This window comes from Arachis stenosperma, chromosome 7, assembly GCF_014773155.1.
Source record: "Arachis stenosperma cultivar V10309 chromosome 7, arast.V10309.gnm1.PFL2, whole genome shotgun sequence".
Classification (NCBI taxonomy): domain Eukaryota; kingdom Viridiplantae; phylum Streptophyta; class Magnoliopsida; order Fabales; family Fabaceae; genus Arachis; species Arachis stenosperma.
Genome location: NC_080383.1, coordinates 22,268,540 through 22,286,287, shown reverse-complemented (window position 1 = coordinate 22,286,287; position 17,748 = coordinate 22,268,540). Strand labels below are relative to the sequence as shown.

At 37.7% G+C, this 17,748-nt stretch overlaps 2 non-coding genes across 2 annotated transcripts; both read left to right on the top strand.

Annotated features, from left to right (window-relative positions):
* The first annotated feature begins 932 nt into the window (after positions 1–932).
* Positions 933–1,040, top strand: LOC130942865 (small nucleolar RNA R71). Its single transcript, XR_009071412.1, has one exon. It is a non-coding gene; the product is annotated as a small nucleolar RNA R71 (small nucleolar RNA).
* An 8,301-nt stretch (positions 1,041–9,341) lies between these two features.
* Positions 9,342–9,449, top strand: LOC130942864 (small nucleolar RNA R71). Its single transcript, XR_009071411.1, has one exon. It is a non-coding gene; the product is annotated as a small nucleolar RNA R71 (small nucleolar RNA).
* Positions 9,450–17,748: the final 8,299 nt, after the last annotated feature.

The window sequence follows — 17,748 nt, the reverse complement described above, 5'->3', positions numbered from 1 at the left end:
ACTCATCAGAGCTCATGAAAGGCAGAAGTAAGTCCAATGGAATCTCTATGGTCTCATTTTGAGCCTCAGATTCCCATGGTTCCTCATTGGGGAACTCAATGGAAGTCAGTGCACGCCCACTGAGGTCTTCCTCAGTGGCGTTCACTTTCTCTCCTTCCTCTCCAAATTCGGCCATGTTGATGGCCTTGCACTCTCCTTTTGGATTTTCTTCTGTGTTGCTTGGGAGAGTACTAGGAGGGAGTTCAATAACTTTCTTGCTCAGCTGTCCCACTTGTGCCTCCAAATTCCTAATGGAGGACCTTGTTTCAGTCATGAAACTTTGAGTGGTTTTGATTAGATCAGAGACCATGGTTGCTAAGTCAGAGGGGTTCTGCTTAGAATTCTCTGTCTGTTGCTGAGAAGATGATGGAAAAGGCTTGCCATTGCTAAACCTATTTCTTCCACCATTATTGTTGTTAAAACCTTGTTGAGGTCTTCTTGATTCTTCCATGAGAAATTTGGGTTATTTCTCCATGAAGAATTATAGGTGTTTCCATAGGGTTCTCCTAGGTAATTCACCTCTTCCATTGAAGGGTTCTCAGGATCATAGGCTTCTTCTTCAGATGAAGCATCCTTAGTACTGCTTGGTGCATTTGCATTCCAGACAGACTTTGAGAAATCAAATTGACTTGTTGAGTCAATATCTTGTTCTGAGCCAGAATGGCATTCAGAGTATCAATTTCAAGAACTCCTTTCTTCTGATTTGCCCCATTGTTCACAGGATTCCTTTCAGAAGTGTACATGAATTGGTTATTTGCAACCATTTCAATTAGTTCTTGAGCTTCTGTAGGCGTCTTCTTCAGATGAAGAGATCCTCCAGCAGAGCTATCCAAAGACATCTTGGACAGTTCAGAGAGACCATCATAGAAAATACCTATGATGCTCCATTCAGAAAGCATGTCAGAAGGACATTTTCTGATCAATTGTTTGTATCTTTCCCAAGCTTCATAGAGGGATTCTCCATCCTTCTGTCTGAAGGTTTGGACTTCCACTCTAAGCTTACTCAATTTTGAGGTGGAAAGAACTTTGCCAAGAAGGCATTGACTAGCTTTTCCCATGAGTCCAGGCTTTTTTTAGGTTGTGAATCCAACCATGTCCTAGCTCTGTCTCTTACAGCAAAAGGGAATAGCATAAGTCTGTAGACCTCAGGGTCAACCCCATTAGTCTTGACAGTGTCACAGATTTGCAAGAATTCAGCTAAAAACTGATGGGGATCTTCCAATGGAAGTCCATGAAACTTGCAATTCTGTTGCATTAGAGAAACTAATTGAGGCTTAAGCTCAAAGTTGTTTGCTCCAATGGCAGGGATAGAGATGCTTCTCCCATAGAAGTCGGGAGTAGGTGCAGTAAAGTCACCCAGCACCTTCCTTGCATTGTTTGCATTGTTGTTGTTTTCGGCTGCCATGTCTTCTTCTTTGAAGATTTCTGTTAGATCCTCTACAGAGAGTTGTGCCTTAGCTTCTCTTAGCTTTCGCTTCAAGGTCCTTTCAGGTTCAGGGTCAGCTTCAACAAGAATGCCTTTGTCTCTGCTCCTGCTCATATGAAAGAGAAGAGAGCAAGAAAATATGGAATCCTCTATGTCACAGTATAGAGATTCCTTGAGGTGTCAGAAGAACAGAAAAATAAAAGAAAGAGGTAGAAGAATTCGAACTTAATCAGATAGAGTTCGAATTGTGCATTGAGAAGGAGTGGTACTCCATAAATAGAAGGATGTGAAAAGAGGGGAAGAGAATTTTCGAAAATTAATTAAGAAGTTTTTAAAATCAATTTGAAAAATTGATTGATAATTTTTGAAAACTCAAAGTGGAAAAAGAATCAAGTGAGTTTTGAAAAAGATTTTGAAATTAGAAGTCAAAAAGATTTGATTGAAAACTATTTTGAAAAAGATGAGGTTAAGAAGATATGATTGGTTTTAAAAAACATGTGATTGAGAAGATATGATTTGAAAACAATTTTTAAAAAGATTTGATTTTAAAAATTAATAACTTGGCTATCAAGAAAAGATATGATTCAAACATTAAACCTTTCTCAACAGAAAAGGCAACATACTTGAAATGTTGAATCAAATCATTAATTGATAGCAAGTATCTTTGAAAAAGGAAAGAAATTGATTTTGAAAACATTTGATTGAAAAGATATGATTTGAAAAAGATTTGATTTTGAAAAACTTTTGAAAACTTGAAAAAAAATTGATTTGAAAACAAAATCCTCCCCCTTGTGCCATCCTGGCGTTAAACGCCCAGAATGGTGCACATTCTGGCGTTTAACGCCCAATGCACTACCTTTTTGGGCGTTAAACGCCCAACCAGGCACCCTGGCTGGCGTTTAAACGCCAGTCTGTCCTTCTTCACTGGGCGTTTTGAACGCCCAGCTTTTTCTGTGTAATTCCTCTGCTGCATGTTCTGAATCTTCAGTTCCCTGTACTATTGACTTGAAAATAGAACCAAGATCAAATAAACAATACATGCAAGACACCAAACTTAAAATTAGACACTAGACTCAAACAAGAAACATAAAATCTTTTTGGTTTTTTATGATTTGAAGTTTTTTTTGTGTTTTTCGAAAATTATATGGAAATAGAAAATAAAAGTTTCAGAATTCTTAATTTGGATTCCAGGAATCATTGCAATGCTAGTCTAAGACTCCGGTCCAGGAATTAGACATGGCTTCACAGCCAGCCAAGCTTTCAAAGAAAGCTTCGGTCCAAAACACTAGACATGGCCAATGGCCAGCCAAGCCTTAGCAGATCATTGCTCCAATAGCAAGATTGATAGAGATCAACAAGCTCTTGTGATGATCAGTTGAAACCTCGGTCCAATAAGATTAGACATGGCTTCTCAGCCAGCCAGATTTCAACAGATCATCTTGAAACACTAGAATTCATTCTTAAGAACTCTGAAAAAAATACCTAATCTAAGCAACAAGATGAACCGTCAGTTGTCCATACACAAAACAATCCCCGGCAACGGCGCCAAAAACTTGGTGTGCGAAATTGTGATCACTACTTTTCACAACTCAAATAATCCCTAGTAATGGCCCCAAAAACTTGGTGCTCAATACCATGGCATAAACACAACTTTGCACAACTAACCAGCAAGTGCACTGGGTCGTCCAAGTAATAAACCTTACGCGAGTAAGGGTCGATCCCACGGAGATTGTTGGTATGAAGCAAGCTATGGTCACCTTGTAATCTTAGTCAGGCAGACTCAAATGGGTATAGTGGTATACGAATAAAGCATAAAGATAAGGATAGAGGTACTTATGTAATTCATTGGTAGGAACTTCAGATAAGCGTATGAAGATGCCTTCCCTTCCGTCTCTCTGCTTTCCTACTGTCTTCATCCAATCCTTCTTACTCCTTTCCATGGCAAGCTTATGCAAGGGTTTCACCGTTGTCAGTGGCTACCTCCCATCCTCTCAGTGGAAATGTTCAACGCACCCTGTCACAGCACGGCTATCCATCTGTCGGTTCTCGATCAGGCCGGAATAGAATCCAGTGATTCTTTTGCGTCTGTCACTAACGCCCCGCCTTCAGGAGTTTGAAGCACGTCACAGTCATTCAATCATTGAATCCTACTCAGAATACCACAGACAAGGTTAGACCTTCCGGATTCTCTTGAATGCCGCCATCAGTTCTTGCCTATACCACGAAGACTCTGATCTCACGGAATGGCTGGCTCGTTTGTCAGGCGAGCACTCGGTTGTCAGGCGATCAACCATGCATCGTGTATTAGAAATCCAAGAGATATTCACCCAATCTAAGATAGAACGGAGGTGGTTGTCAGTCACACATTCATAGGTGAGAATGATGATGAGTGTCACGGATCATCACATTCATCAAGTTGAAGAACAAGTGATATCTTGGACAAAGAACAAGCGGAATTGAATAGAAGAACAATAGTAATTGCATTAATACTCGAGGTACAGCAGAGCTCCACACCTTAATCTATGGTGTGTAGAAACTCCACCGTTGAAAATACATAAGAACAAGGTCTAGGCATGGCCGAATGGCCAGCCTCCCAATGATCTAAGATAGCATAAAATGAAGATAGCTACCCCGATATATCTCAATACAATAGTAAAAGGTCCTACTTATAGAAAACTAGTAGCCTAGGGTGTACAGAGATGAGTAAATGACATAAAAATCCACTTCCGGGCCCACTTGGTGTGTGCTTGGGCTGAGCAATGAAGCAATTTCGTGTAGAGACTCTTCTTGGAGTTAAACGCCAGCTTTTATGCCAGTTTGGGCGTTTAACTCCCATTTAGGTGCCGGTTCCGGCGTTTAACGCTGGAATTTCTGAGGGTGACTTTGAACGCCGGTTTGGGCCATCAAATCTTGGGCAAAGTATGGACTATCATATATTGCTGGAAAGCCCAGGATGTCTACTTTCCAACGTCGTTAAGAGCGCGCCAATTGGGCTTCTGTTGCTCCAGAAAATTCACTTTGAGTGCAGGGAGGTCAGAATCCAACAGCATCTGCAGTCCTTTTCAGTCTCTGAATTAGATTTTTGCTCAGGTCCCTCAATTTCAGCCAGAAAATACCTAAAATCACAGAAAAACACACAAACTCATAGTAAAGTCCAGAAAAGTGAATTTTAACTAAAAACTAATAAAAATATACTAAAAACTAACTAGATTATACTAAAAACATACTAAAAACAATGCCAAAAAGCGTACAAATTATCCGCTCATCACAACACCAAACTTAAATTGTTGCTTGTCCCCAAGCAACTAAAAATCAAATAAGATAAAAAGAAGAGAATATGCAATGAATTCCAAAAACATCTATGAAGATCAGTATTAATTAGATGAGCGGGGCTTTTAGCTTTTTGCCTCTGAACAGTTTTGGCATCTCACTCTATCCTTTGAAACTCAGAATGATTGGCTTCTTTAGGAACTCAGAATCCAGATAGTGTTATTGATTCTCCTAGTTAAGTATGATGATTCTTGAACACAGCTACTTATTGAGTCTTGGTCGTGGCCCAAAGCACTCTGTCTTCCAGTATTACCACCGGATACATACATGCCACAGACACATAATTGGGTGAACCTTTTCAGATTGTGACTCAGCTTTGCTAGAGTCCCCAATTAGAGGTGTCCAGGGTTCTTAAGCACACTCTTTTTGCCTTGGATCACAACTTTATTTCTTTCTTTTTCTCTTTCTTTTTCGTTTTTTTTTCGCCTCTTTTTTTTTCTTTTTTTTTTGTATTCACTGCTTTTTCTTGCTTCAAGAATCATTTTATGATTTTTCAGATCCTCAGTAACATATCTCCTTTTTCATCATTCTTTCAAGAGCCAACATTCATGAACCACAAATTCAAAAGACATATGCACTGTTTAAGCATACATTCAGAAGACAAAAGTAATGCCACCACATCAAAATAATTAAACTGCTATAAAATTCAAAATTCATGCAATTCTTTTCTTTTTCAGTTAAGAACATTTTTTTCATTTAAGAAAGGTGATGGATTCATAGGATATTCATAACTTTAAGGCATAGACACTAAGACACTAATGATCACAAGACACAAACATGGACAAACATAAGCATTAATTTTCGAAAAACAGGAAAATAAAGAACAAGGAGATTAAAGAACGGGTCCACCTCAGTGATGGCGGCTTGTTCTTCTTCTTGAAGATCCTATGGAGTGCTTGAGCTCCTCAATATCTCTTCCTTGTCTTTGTTGCTCCTCTCTCATGATTCTTTGATCTTCTCTAATTTCATGGAGAATGATGGAGTGTTCTTGATGCTCCACCCTTAGTTGTCCCATGTTGGAACTCAATTCTCCTAGGGAGGTGTTTAGTTGCTCCCAATAGTTTTGTGGAGGAAAGTGCATCACTTGAGGCATCTCAGGGATCTCATGATGAGAGGGGTCTCTTGTGTGCTCCATCCTTTTCTTAGTGATGGGCTTATCCTCATCAATGGGATGTCTCCCTCTATGTCAACTCCAACAGAATAACAGAGGTGACAAATGAGATGAGGAAAGGCTAATCTTGCTAAGGTAGAGGACTTGTCCGCCACCTTATAGAGTTCTTGGGCTATAACCTCATGAACTTCCACTTCTTCTCCAATCATGATGCTATGAATCATGATGGCCCGGTCTAGAGTAACTTCGGACCGGTTGCTAGTGGGAATAACTGAGCGTTGGATAAACTCCAACCATCCTCTAGCCACGGGTTTGAGGTCATGCCTTCTCAATTGAACCGGCTTCCCTCTTGAATCTCTCTTCCATTGGGCGCCCTCTTCACATATGACTGTGAGGACTTGGTCCAACCTTTGATCAAAGTTGACCCTTCTAGTGTAAGGATGTTCATCTCCTTGCATCATGGGCAAATTGAATGCCAACATCACACTTTCCGGACTAAAATCCAAGTATTTCCCCCGAACCATAGTAAGATAATTCTTTGGGTCCGGGTTCACACTTTGATCATGGTTCTTGGTGATCCATGCATTGGCATAGAACTCTTGAACCATTAAGATTCCGACTTGTTGAATGGGGTTGGTAGGAACTTCCCAACCTCTTCTTCGGATCTCATGTCGGATCTCTGGATATTCACCCTTTTTGAGTGAAAAAGGGACCTCGGAAATCACCTTCTTCAAGGCCACAACTTCATAGAAGTGGTCTTGATGCACCCTTGAGATGAATCTTTCCATCTCCCATGACTCGGAGGTGGAAGCTTTTGCCTTCCCTTTCCTCTTTCTAGAGGTTTCTCTGGCCTTGGATGCCATAAATGGTTATGGAAAAACGAAAAAGCAACGCTTTTACCACACCAAACTTAAGAGGTTTGCTCGTCCTCGAGCAAAAGAAGAAAGAAGAGAGTAGAAGAAGAAGAAATGAGGAAGAAGGGAATGGCTTTTGTGTTCGGCCAAAGAGGGGGAGAAGTGGTGTTTAGGTTGTGTGAAAATGAAGGGGTGAAGAAGGGTATATATAGGGGAGGGGGAAGGGTAAAGTTCGGTCAAGTGAGGGTGGGTTTGGGTGGGAAAGTGGTTTGAATTTGAATGGTGAAGTAGGTGGGGTTTTTATGAAGGATGGATGTGAGTGGTGAAGAGGAAGATGGGATTTGATAGGTGAAGGATTTTTGGGGAAGAGGTGTTGAGGTGATTGGTGAATGAGTGAAGAAGAGAGAGAGTGGTGGGGTTGGTGGGGATCCTGTGGGGTCCACAGATCCTGTGGTGTCAAGGAAAAGTCATCCCTGCACCAAATGGCAAGCAAAATCACGTTTTGAGCCAATTCTGGCGTTAAACGCCGGGCTGGTGCCCATTTCTGGCGTTTAACGCCAGGTTCTTGCCCTTTTCTGGCGTTTAACGCCAGTCTGGTGCCCCTTTCTGGCGTTAAACGCCCAGAATGGTGCCAGACTGGGCGTTAAACGCCCAACTGCTACTCTTACTGGCGTTTAAACGCCAGTAAGTTCTTCCTCCAGGGTGTGCTATTTTTCTTCCTGTTTTTCATTCTGTTTTTGCTTTTTCAATTGATTTAGTGACTTCTCATGATCATCAACCTACAAAATAAAATAAAATAACAAAAGAAAATAGATAAAATATAACATTGGGTTGCCTCCCAACAAGCGCTTCTTTAATGTCAGTAGCTTGACAGAGGGCTCTCATGGAGCCTCATATTTTCTCAGAGCAATGTGGGAACCTCCCAACACCAAACTTAGAGTTTGAATGTGGGGGTTCAACACCAAACTTAGAGTTTGGTTGTGGCCTCCCAACACCAAACTTAGAGTTTGACTGTGGGGGCTCTGTTTGACTCTGATTTGAGAGAAGCTCTTCATGCTTCCTCTCCATGGTGACAGAGGGATATCCTTGAGCCTTAAACACAAAGGATTCTTCATTCACTTGAATGATCAGTTCACCTCTATCAACATCAATCACAGCCTTTGCTGTGGCTAGGAAGGGTCTGCCAAGGATGATGGTTTCATCCATGCACTTCCCAGTCTCTAGGACTATGAAATCAGCAGGGATGTAATGGTTTTCAATCTTCACCAAAACATCCTCTACAAGTCCATGAGCTTGTTTTCTTGAGTTGTCTGCCATCTCTAATGAGATTCTTGCAGCTTGCACCTCAAAGATCCCTAGCTTCTCCATTACAGAGAGAGGCATGAGGTTTACACTTGACCCTAAGTCACACAGAGCCTTCTTGAAGGTCATGGTGCCTATGGTACAAGGTATTGAAAACTTCCCAGGATCTTGTCTCTTTTGAGGTAATTTCTGCCTAGACAAGTCATCCAATTCTTTGGTGAGCAAAAGGGGGTTCATCCTCCCAAGTCTCATTTCCAAATAACTTGTCATTTAGCTTCATGATTGCTCCAAGGTATTTAACAACTTGATCTTCAGTGACATACTCATCCTCTTCAGAGGAAGAATACTCATCAGAGCTCATGAAAGGCAGAAGTAAGTCCAATGGAATCTCTATGGTCTCATTTTGAGCCTCAGATTCCCATGGTTCCTCATTGGGGAACTCAATGGAAGTCAGTGCACGCCCACTGAGGTCTTCCTCAGTGGCGTTCACTTTCTCTCCTTCCTCTCCAAATTCGGCCATGTTGATGGCCTTGCACTCTCCTTTTGGATTTTCTTCTGTGTTGCTTGGGAGAGTACTAGGAGGGAGTTCAATAACTTTCTTGCTCGGCTGTCCCACTTGTGCCTCCAAATTCCTAATGGAGGACCTTGTTTCAGTCATGAAACTTTGAGTGGTTTTGATTAGATCAGAGACCATGGTTGCTAAGTCAGAGGGGTTCTGCTTAGAATTCTCTGTCTGTTGCTGAGAAGATGATGGAAAAGGCTTGCCATTGCTAAACCTATTTCTTCCACCATTATTGTTGTTAAAACCTTGTTGAGGTCTTTCTTGATTCTTCCATGAGAAATTTGGGTTATTTCTCCATGAAGAATTATAGGTGTTTCCATAGGGTTCTCCTAGGTAATTCACCTCTTCCATTGAAGGGTTCTCAGGATCATAGGCTTCTTCTTCAGATGAAGCATCCTTAGTACTGCTTGGTGCATTTTGCATTCCAGACAGACTTTGAGAAATCAAATTGACTTGTTGAGTCAATATCTTGTTCTGAGCCAGAATGGCATTCAGAGTATCAATTTCAAGAACTCCTTTCTTCTGATTTGCCCCATTGTTCACAGGATTCCTTTCAGAAGTGTACATGAATTGGTTATTTGCAACCATTTCAATTAGTTCTTGAGCTTCTGTAGGCGTCTTCTTCAGATGAAGAGATCCTCCAGCAGAGCTATCCAAAGACATCTTGGACAGTTCAGAGAGACCATCATAGAAAATACCTATGATGCTCCATTCAGAAAGCATGTCAGAAGGACATTTTCTGATCAATTGTTTGTATCTTTCCCAAGCTTCATAGAGGGATTCTCCATCCTTCTGTCTGAAGGTTTGGACTTCCACTCTAAGCTTACTCAATTTTTGAGGTGGAAAGAACTTTGCCAAGAAGGCATTGACTAGCTTTTCCCATGAGTCCAGGCTTTTTTTAGGTTGTGAATCCAACCATGTCCTAGCTCTGTCTCTTGCAGCAAAAGGGAATAGCATAAGTCTGTAGACCTCAGGGTCAACCCCATTAGTCTTGACAGTGTCACAGATTTGCAAGAATTCAGCTAAAAACTGATGGGGATCTTCCAATGGAAGTCCATGAAACTTGCAATTCTGTTGCATTAGAGAAACTAATTGAGGCTTAAGCTCAAAGTTGTTTGCTCCAATGGCAGGGATAGAGATGCTTCTCCCATAGAAGTCGGGAGTAGGTGCAGTAAAGTCACCCAGCACCTTCCTTGCATTGTTTGCATTGTTGTTGTTTTCGGCTGCCATGTCTTCTTCTTTGAAGATTTCTGTTAGGTCCTCTACAGAGAGTTGTGCCTTAGCTTCTCTTAGCTTTTGCTTCAAGGTCCTTTCAGGTTCAGGATCAGCTTCAACAAGAATGCCTTTGTCTCTGCTCCTGCTCATATGAAAGAGAAGAGAGCAAGAAAATATGGAATCCTCTATGTCACAGTATAGAGATTCCTTGAGGTGTCAGAAGAACAGAAAAATAAAAGAAAGAGGTAGAAGAATTCGAACTTAATCAGATAGAGTTCGAATTGTGCATTGAGAAGGAGTGGTACTCCATAAATAGAAGGATGTGAAAAGAGGGGAAGAGAATTTTCGAAAATTAATTAAGAAGTTTTTAAAATCAATTTGAAAAATTGATTGATAATTTTTGAAAACTCAAAGTGGAAAAAGAATCAAGTGAGTTTTGAAAAAGATTTTGAAATTAGAAGTCAAAAGATTTGATTGAAAACTATTTTGAAAAAGATGAGGTTAAGAAGATATGATTGGTTTTAAAAAAACATGTGATTGAGAAGATATGATTTGAAAACAATTTTTAAAAAGATTTGATTTTAAAAATTAATAACTTGGCTATCAAGAAAAGATATGATTCAAACATTAAACCTTTCTCAACAGAAAAGGCAACATACTTGAAATGTTGAATCAAATCATTAATTGATAGCAAGTATCTTTGAAAAAGGAAAGAAATTGATTTTGAAAACATTTGATTGAAAAGATATGATTTGAAAAAGATTTGATTTTGAAAAACTTTGAAAACTTGAAAAAAAATTGATTTGAAAACAAAATCCTCCCCCTTGTGCCATCCTGGCGTTAAACGCCCAGAATGGTGCACATTCTGGCGTTTAACGCCCAATGCACTACCTTTTTGGGCGTTAAACGCCCAACCAGGCACCCTGGCTGGCGTTTAAACGCCAGTCTGTCCTTCTTCACTGGGCGTTTTGAACGCCCAGCTTTTTCTGTGTAATTCCTCTGCTGCATGTTCTGAATCTTCAGTTCCCTGTACTATTGACTTGAAAATAGAACCAAGATCAAATAAACAATACATGCAAGACACCAAACTTAAAATTAGACACTAGACTCAAACAAGAAACATAAAATCTTTTTGGTTTTTTATGATTTTGAAGTTTTTTTTTGTGTTTTTCGAAAATTATATGGAAATAGAAAATAAAAGTTTCTGAATTCTTAATTTGGATTCCAGGAATCATTGCAATGCTAGTCTAAGACTCCGGTCCAGGAATTAGACATGGCTTCACAGCCAGCCAAGCTTTCAAAGAAAGCTTCGGTCCAAAACACTAGACATGGCCAATGGCCAGCCAAGCCTTAGCAGATCATTGCTCCAATAGCAAGATTGATAGAGATCAACAAGCTCTTGTGATGATCAGTTGAAACCTCGGTCCAATAAGATTAGACATGGCTTCTCAGCCAGCCAGATTTCAACAGATCATCTTGAAACACTAGAATTCATTCTTAAGAACTCTGAAAAAAATACCTAATCTAAGCAACAAGATGAACCGTCAGTTGTCCATACACAAAACAATCCCCGGCAACGGCGCCAAAAACTTGGTGTGCGAAATTGTGATCACTACTTTTCACAACTCAAATAATCCCTAGTAATGGCCCCAAAAACTTGGTGCTCAATACCATGGCATAAACACAACTTTGCACAACTAACCAGCAAGTGCACTGGGTCGTCCAAGTAATAAACCTTACGCGAGTAAGGGTCGATCCCACGGAGATTGTTGGTATGAAGCAAGCTATGGTCACCTTGTAAATCTTAGTCAGGCAGACTCAAATGGGTATAGTGGTATACGAATAAAGCATAAAGATAAGGATAGAGGTACTTATGTAATTCATTGGTAGGAACTTCAGATAAGCGTATGAAGATGCCTTCCCTTTCGTCTCTCTGCTTTCCTACTGTCTTCATCCAATCCTTCTTACTCCTTTCCATGGCAAGCTTATGCAAGGGTTTCACCGTTGTCAGTGGCTACCTCCCATCCTCTCAGTGGAAATGTTCAACGCACCCTGTCACAGCACGGCTATCCATCTGTCGGTTCTCGATCAGGCCGGAATAGAATCCAGTGATTCTTTTGCGTCTGTCACTAACGCCCCGCCTTCAGGAGTTTGAAGCACGTCACAGTCATTCAATCATTGAATCCTACTCAGAATACCACAGACAAGGTTAGACCTTCCGGATTCTCTTGAATGCCGCCATCAGTTCTTGCCTATACCACGAAGACTCTGATCTCACGGAATGGCTGGCTCGTTTGTCAGGCGAGCACTCGGTTGTCAGGCGATCAACCATGCATCGTGTATTAGAAATCCAAGAGATATTCACCCAATCTAAGATAGAACGGAGGTGGTTGTCAGTCACACATTCATAGGTGAGAATGATGATGAGTGTCACGGATCATCACATTCATCAAGTTGAAGAACAAGTGATATCTTGGACAAAGAACAAGCGGAATTGAATAGAAGAACAATAGTAATTGCATTAATACTCGAGGTACAGCAGAGCTCCACACCTTAATCTATGGTGTGTAGAAACTCCACCGTTGAAAATACATAAGAACAAGGTCTAGGCATGGCCGAATGGCCAGCCTCCCAATGATCTAAGATAGCATAAAATGAAGATAGCTACCCCGATATATCTCAATACAATAGTAAAAGGTCCTACTTATAGAAAACTAGTAGCCTAGGGTGTACAGAGATGAGTAAATGACATAAAAATCCACTTCCGGGCCCACTTGGTGTGTGCTTGGGCTGAGCAATGAAGCAATTTCGTGTAGAGACTCTTCTTGGAGTTAAACGCCAGCTTTTATGCCAGTTTGGGCGTTTAACTCCCATTTAGGTGCCAGTTCCGGCGTTTAACGCTGGAATTTCTGAGGGTGACTTTGAACGCCGGTTTGGGCCATCAAATCTTGGGCAAAGTATGGACTATCATATATTGCTGGAAAGCCCAGGATGTCTACTTTCCAACGCCGTTGAGAGCGCGCCAATTGGGCTTCTGTAGCTCCAGAAAATTCACTTCGAGTGCAGGGAGGTCAGAATCCAACAGCATCTGCAGTCCTTTTCAGTCTCTGAATTAGATTTTTGCTCAGGTCCCTCAATTTCAGCCAGAAAATACCTGAAATCACAGAAAAACACACAAACTCATAGTAAAGTCCAGAAAAGTGAATTTTAACTAAAAACTAATAAAAATATACTAAAAACTAACTAGATCATACTAAAAACATACTAAAAACAATGCCAAAAAGCGTACAAATTATCCGCTCATCAATCACCAACAACACTATCAGTACAAAGACAGCTAACACTAACAACTAGGTAATCACTTTTTGCATATGGACATCCTCTTCCAAACTTCGAAGCCTTCAATCAAAGTTCATCTTCACTTCATAATCATCACCACAAGATTCTGACTTATCAACCTGTTCCTCATTCACAGAATCTGCCCACACAAGAAGTCCGCACCATCTCTTTTCACTTGGCTGTAACTAACAAACAATCAAAGTTTAGGGAGAAATAACAGAAGAACAATGAGGGGAGGACAATCATAACAACACAAGTAATTATTCTAACCCACATTATAATTGGGCAGCCATAAAACGGTTTGTTCAGATTCGTATCTGTGTCAGACCATCTGAGAACCGGCCAGTAGCCACAGCTGCACCATCCTGGCGGGACTGATCTTCTGCTCTTCGTTTGTGTTCTCATCCGGTTCAGCTAGATGGGGAACGAACAGAGCTTCCAGCTACAGTCCACCCATCATCGACATGAGTAGTGGCCCCAGACGGAAGTGTATGAAAAAGAAGAAGAAGAGATGAATAAGAAGAAGAGATGAAGCGTATAAAAATTTGGGGATTTAGGGTTACATATAATAGGAGGAACCAACGTGGGTACAAATTAGAAATTAGCCAGCTCAGCTAGCCATTGGACCCCTCCAGCGTGGCAACCCGAGTCCACGTCAGTGCTCCGGTGATGACTCATCACCAGAAATATACACAAGGACCACTTTGAGTGCTCGAAACTCTATCTGAAGGACTACAATAGAAAAATCGGGATCTTAAGGATTACATTGGTTATTTGCGTAAATTTCAAGGACGACTATAGGTATTTACTCGCGTATGGTACCGTTTTTCTTTTTGCACTTTGTTAGTACAAAAATTTTTATTGTAAAGCACAATAATTTATTTATTTAACGCAGAAATTTTATATATAGCACATAAAATGTTATACATAGTACAAATTTATTAATATAGTACAAAAATTTTTGTCCATAGCATAGAAATTGTTCATGTAAATATATTTATTGATTGGGTGAGTCAACTAATCTTTTAAAATTTTTTGTATTATGTGCCAAAATTTCTGTATTTTATTAGTTGGATGCAATATTTTAGACATGTAGTCTTTCAAAAAAATTTTGCTACATATACCACAATTTGTGTTATGCACCAAATTTTCTATACAGTATATCAAATTTTCTGTGATATACGTATTTTATTAGTTAGGTGTCAATATTCTAAGTATGTGGTCTTTTAAAATTTTGTATTTTGTTTTTATGAATCAAAATTTTTGTACTATGAATTCCAAGTTCTTTGCTATAATCTTTTAAATATATAATAATGATAATAATAAAACAAGATGAGAAGAAAAAAAAGAGAAGAAATTAAATAAGATAAAAAGAAGAAAACCATATTAAAGAAGAGAAGAAGAAGACCACAACGATGATAACATTGTTGAAGAAGAAGTGACCACCACATTAAAAAAAACGCGTGTATCTAACTTAATTAAATTGGTCCATAAAATTGTTTGGTCATATATTTTTATTGTAATAATAATAATAACCATAAAAATTAGCTTAAACTAAAATGATGAGAATAATAAAAGTTTATATATATATATATATATATATATATATATATATATATAAAATAAAAAAAGTAGTTTGATTTAACTTTTAGTTTCTCTTGATTAATTTTTTTACACGACGATGATACGTTAAAAAAAATACGCATATCCAGCTTAGTTGAATTGGTCGGTAAAATTGATTGGCCACATATTTTTATTGTAATAATAATAATAATAATAATAATAATAATAATAATAAGAACTAGCTTAAACTTAACTGATAAGAATATAAAAAATTGTATAGAAAAGATTTGGGGTGGATGTCTTTCACAGGATGTTTGGGGAGGCGATTAAAAATGGGCACATATTTTCGTTACTGGTTAGTAGAGATTATATTGAGCTATTGCATCTATAGTTTACGGATGATAAGATTCTGTTCTACCCTCCAAAGGAAGAGACCATTAAAAATTATAGGAGAATTTCTCCGTTGCTTTGAATTGATATCGGGGTTAAGATTAACTTTGACAAATCTAGCTTGATTCCAATTAATTGTGATGATCGATGGGCACAGCGTATGTGCAGCGTACTGGGCTGTCAGGAAGCCTCTCTTCCAATTAAATACTTGAGGATCTCGCTAGGAGCTAACCCAAGATTGGTGAAGACTTAGAAGTCAATTATAGACAAAGTGGAGGATAAACTGAACATATGGAAAGCCAAGGTCCTCAATAAAGCCGGTAAGTTAGTTCTCATTAAATCTATGTTAAATGGTTTGGAAAGCCAAGGTCCTCAATAACTTTTTGTTTGGTTTGTATTGACTAGGAAGGTCAAAACTAAGGATAGGCTGAGTCGGTTTGGGGTTATCAACCAGGAAGATGTTATTTGCGTGTTATGTAACAAAGGTGTTGAAAATGGTCACCATTTGTTTCTTAGTTGTGAATTTTCTTGGTAGGTTTGGTGTGCTTGGCTATCATTTGTTGGTAGGCAATGGACGTGTTCAGAGACGTTGAAGGAGCATTTCCTAAGTTGGATTGGGATATCCAATAGCAAGGAGGTGCGTAAGAATTGGATGGTGTGTTTCTATGCGATTATTTAGAATATTTGGTTAGAAAGGAATACAAGGATTTTTTAGTATAAAGAAAAAGGGGTTGAAGAGGTTACCCATTTGTGCTGTACAAACTACAAGGAGTGACTAGGTGTAGATCCTTTTTGTTATTGATGACAACGCCAGAGAAAACAAAGGATGAAGTTTATCGTTCTTTGTGTTGCCTAGTTTCTTTTTTTTTATATAGTTTTGCTGATCCTGTTTATTGTTCTTTATACACTCCACTTATTGTATTGAGCTAATTTCTTTAAAAAAAATTGTGTAGAATCTAATTATAAAAAAGAAAAGTATAGATAAACAATTTAAACAATTATAATTAATAATCATAAATTTTATATTTTTTAAAAATAAAATTTAAATAATTAATATAAAGTACAATTTAAAAATATTTGTTAGTTTGTTGTTGGCTAAACCTCCTGTTAATTTACTTAACAAAATTATTAAAAAAATATATAAAAACTTAATTATAAATATGGTGAAACTGTGTAAACCATAAAATTAATTAAACCTATAACCTATAATCTACCTATATAAAAACATCTTTATATATTATTAATGTAACAAAAATCGTTACCGTTAATATTTATTACTTAAATGATTATATAAATGGAAACAAAATTATTGGTGAGCATTCCATGTATCAGAATTAAGATCTATATTTTTATTGTTATTATCATTATTTTATAATTATAATAGCATATCTTGTTGAGAGTTGGGAATGCAATAGCAATACTATTCAATTCTTTCTTCCTGCCTAACCTAAAGTATTAATTAAAAATATATGTTTTTTTATGTACATCATTTTCAATCGCCATGTAGCAGCACATGCAGAATCATGTGACTCGGTTGAAAAGGTCCAGTGATGTGTCACTTTATACTGTTTATAAATTGGTGTTTTGACCTTGGAAAAGGTTGCTCTTTGATATTATCATATGCAAGCGTGTAGGTGTGTGTAGCTGAAAATGATTTAAACTTTAAAGTAAACATCACTTATGATATTTAGCTGCACCCAATATTCAAATTCAAGTTGAAAATAATAAATGCAAGTTAGCTAGATCTAGGGGGGAAGGATTTAAACCAAGAGAAAATAAAAAAAAAGTTGTGGAAAGTGATGAATTAATGCATGTTTGGGAAATAGAATTTTTTTAAAATCATTTGTAACTCTAGCATTCTAGCTATTAGTAAAAATAAAAAATACAAAATCAAGGGCCGCTGTCTCTGAAAATAGTAACACTTATTTAATAAATATGTTTCCAAGTCACAATGTGTTACTTATTTTAATTAAAATTGTTTAGTTTAGCATTTATGAAAAATGAAGTTCTAAAACCATATTGCTTCAGTTTAGAATAAATATCAATGTTGTTTCTGATCTTTTTTGTATTTTATTTATATCTCAAAGATTTAAAAATAACAATATTAATTCACCTAACTTAATAAAAAATTACTAATAAATACAGTGACATATTTAATGAATATTGTATATGACAAATCTTAAGTTGTTATTGTTGTAAGTAAATTTTAAAAATAGTTAAAAAATACAATTAAAAATAAAAAATTAATTTACAAAAGATTCTTGTTACATCATTATTTTCATGTATCTATAAAAAAAAAACTAGATTTTTTTCTACTAAATTACAAAAACTAATTTTGCATTTGAGAAAATATTTATCTTCTATTATTAGTATTTTTTAGGGGTTAAAAATAACAATTATATTTAATCACTTTTTAAATAGGTAGAACACAAATAAAATAAAATATTTAATTCAAAGTTTGGGACAAAAATAATATATTATCCCAATAATAAACATATTTTTTTTTTGGGTTTTGGTCATGATAATGGAAATGAATTCTCTCTATTTTTTTGTCATTGAAGAGAATAAAGTGTAATCTTTTATTTTTAATTTTACAAGTAAGACTAAAAATAAATAA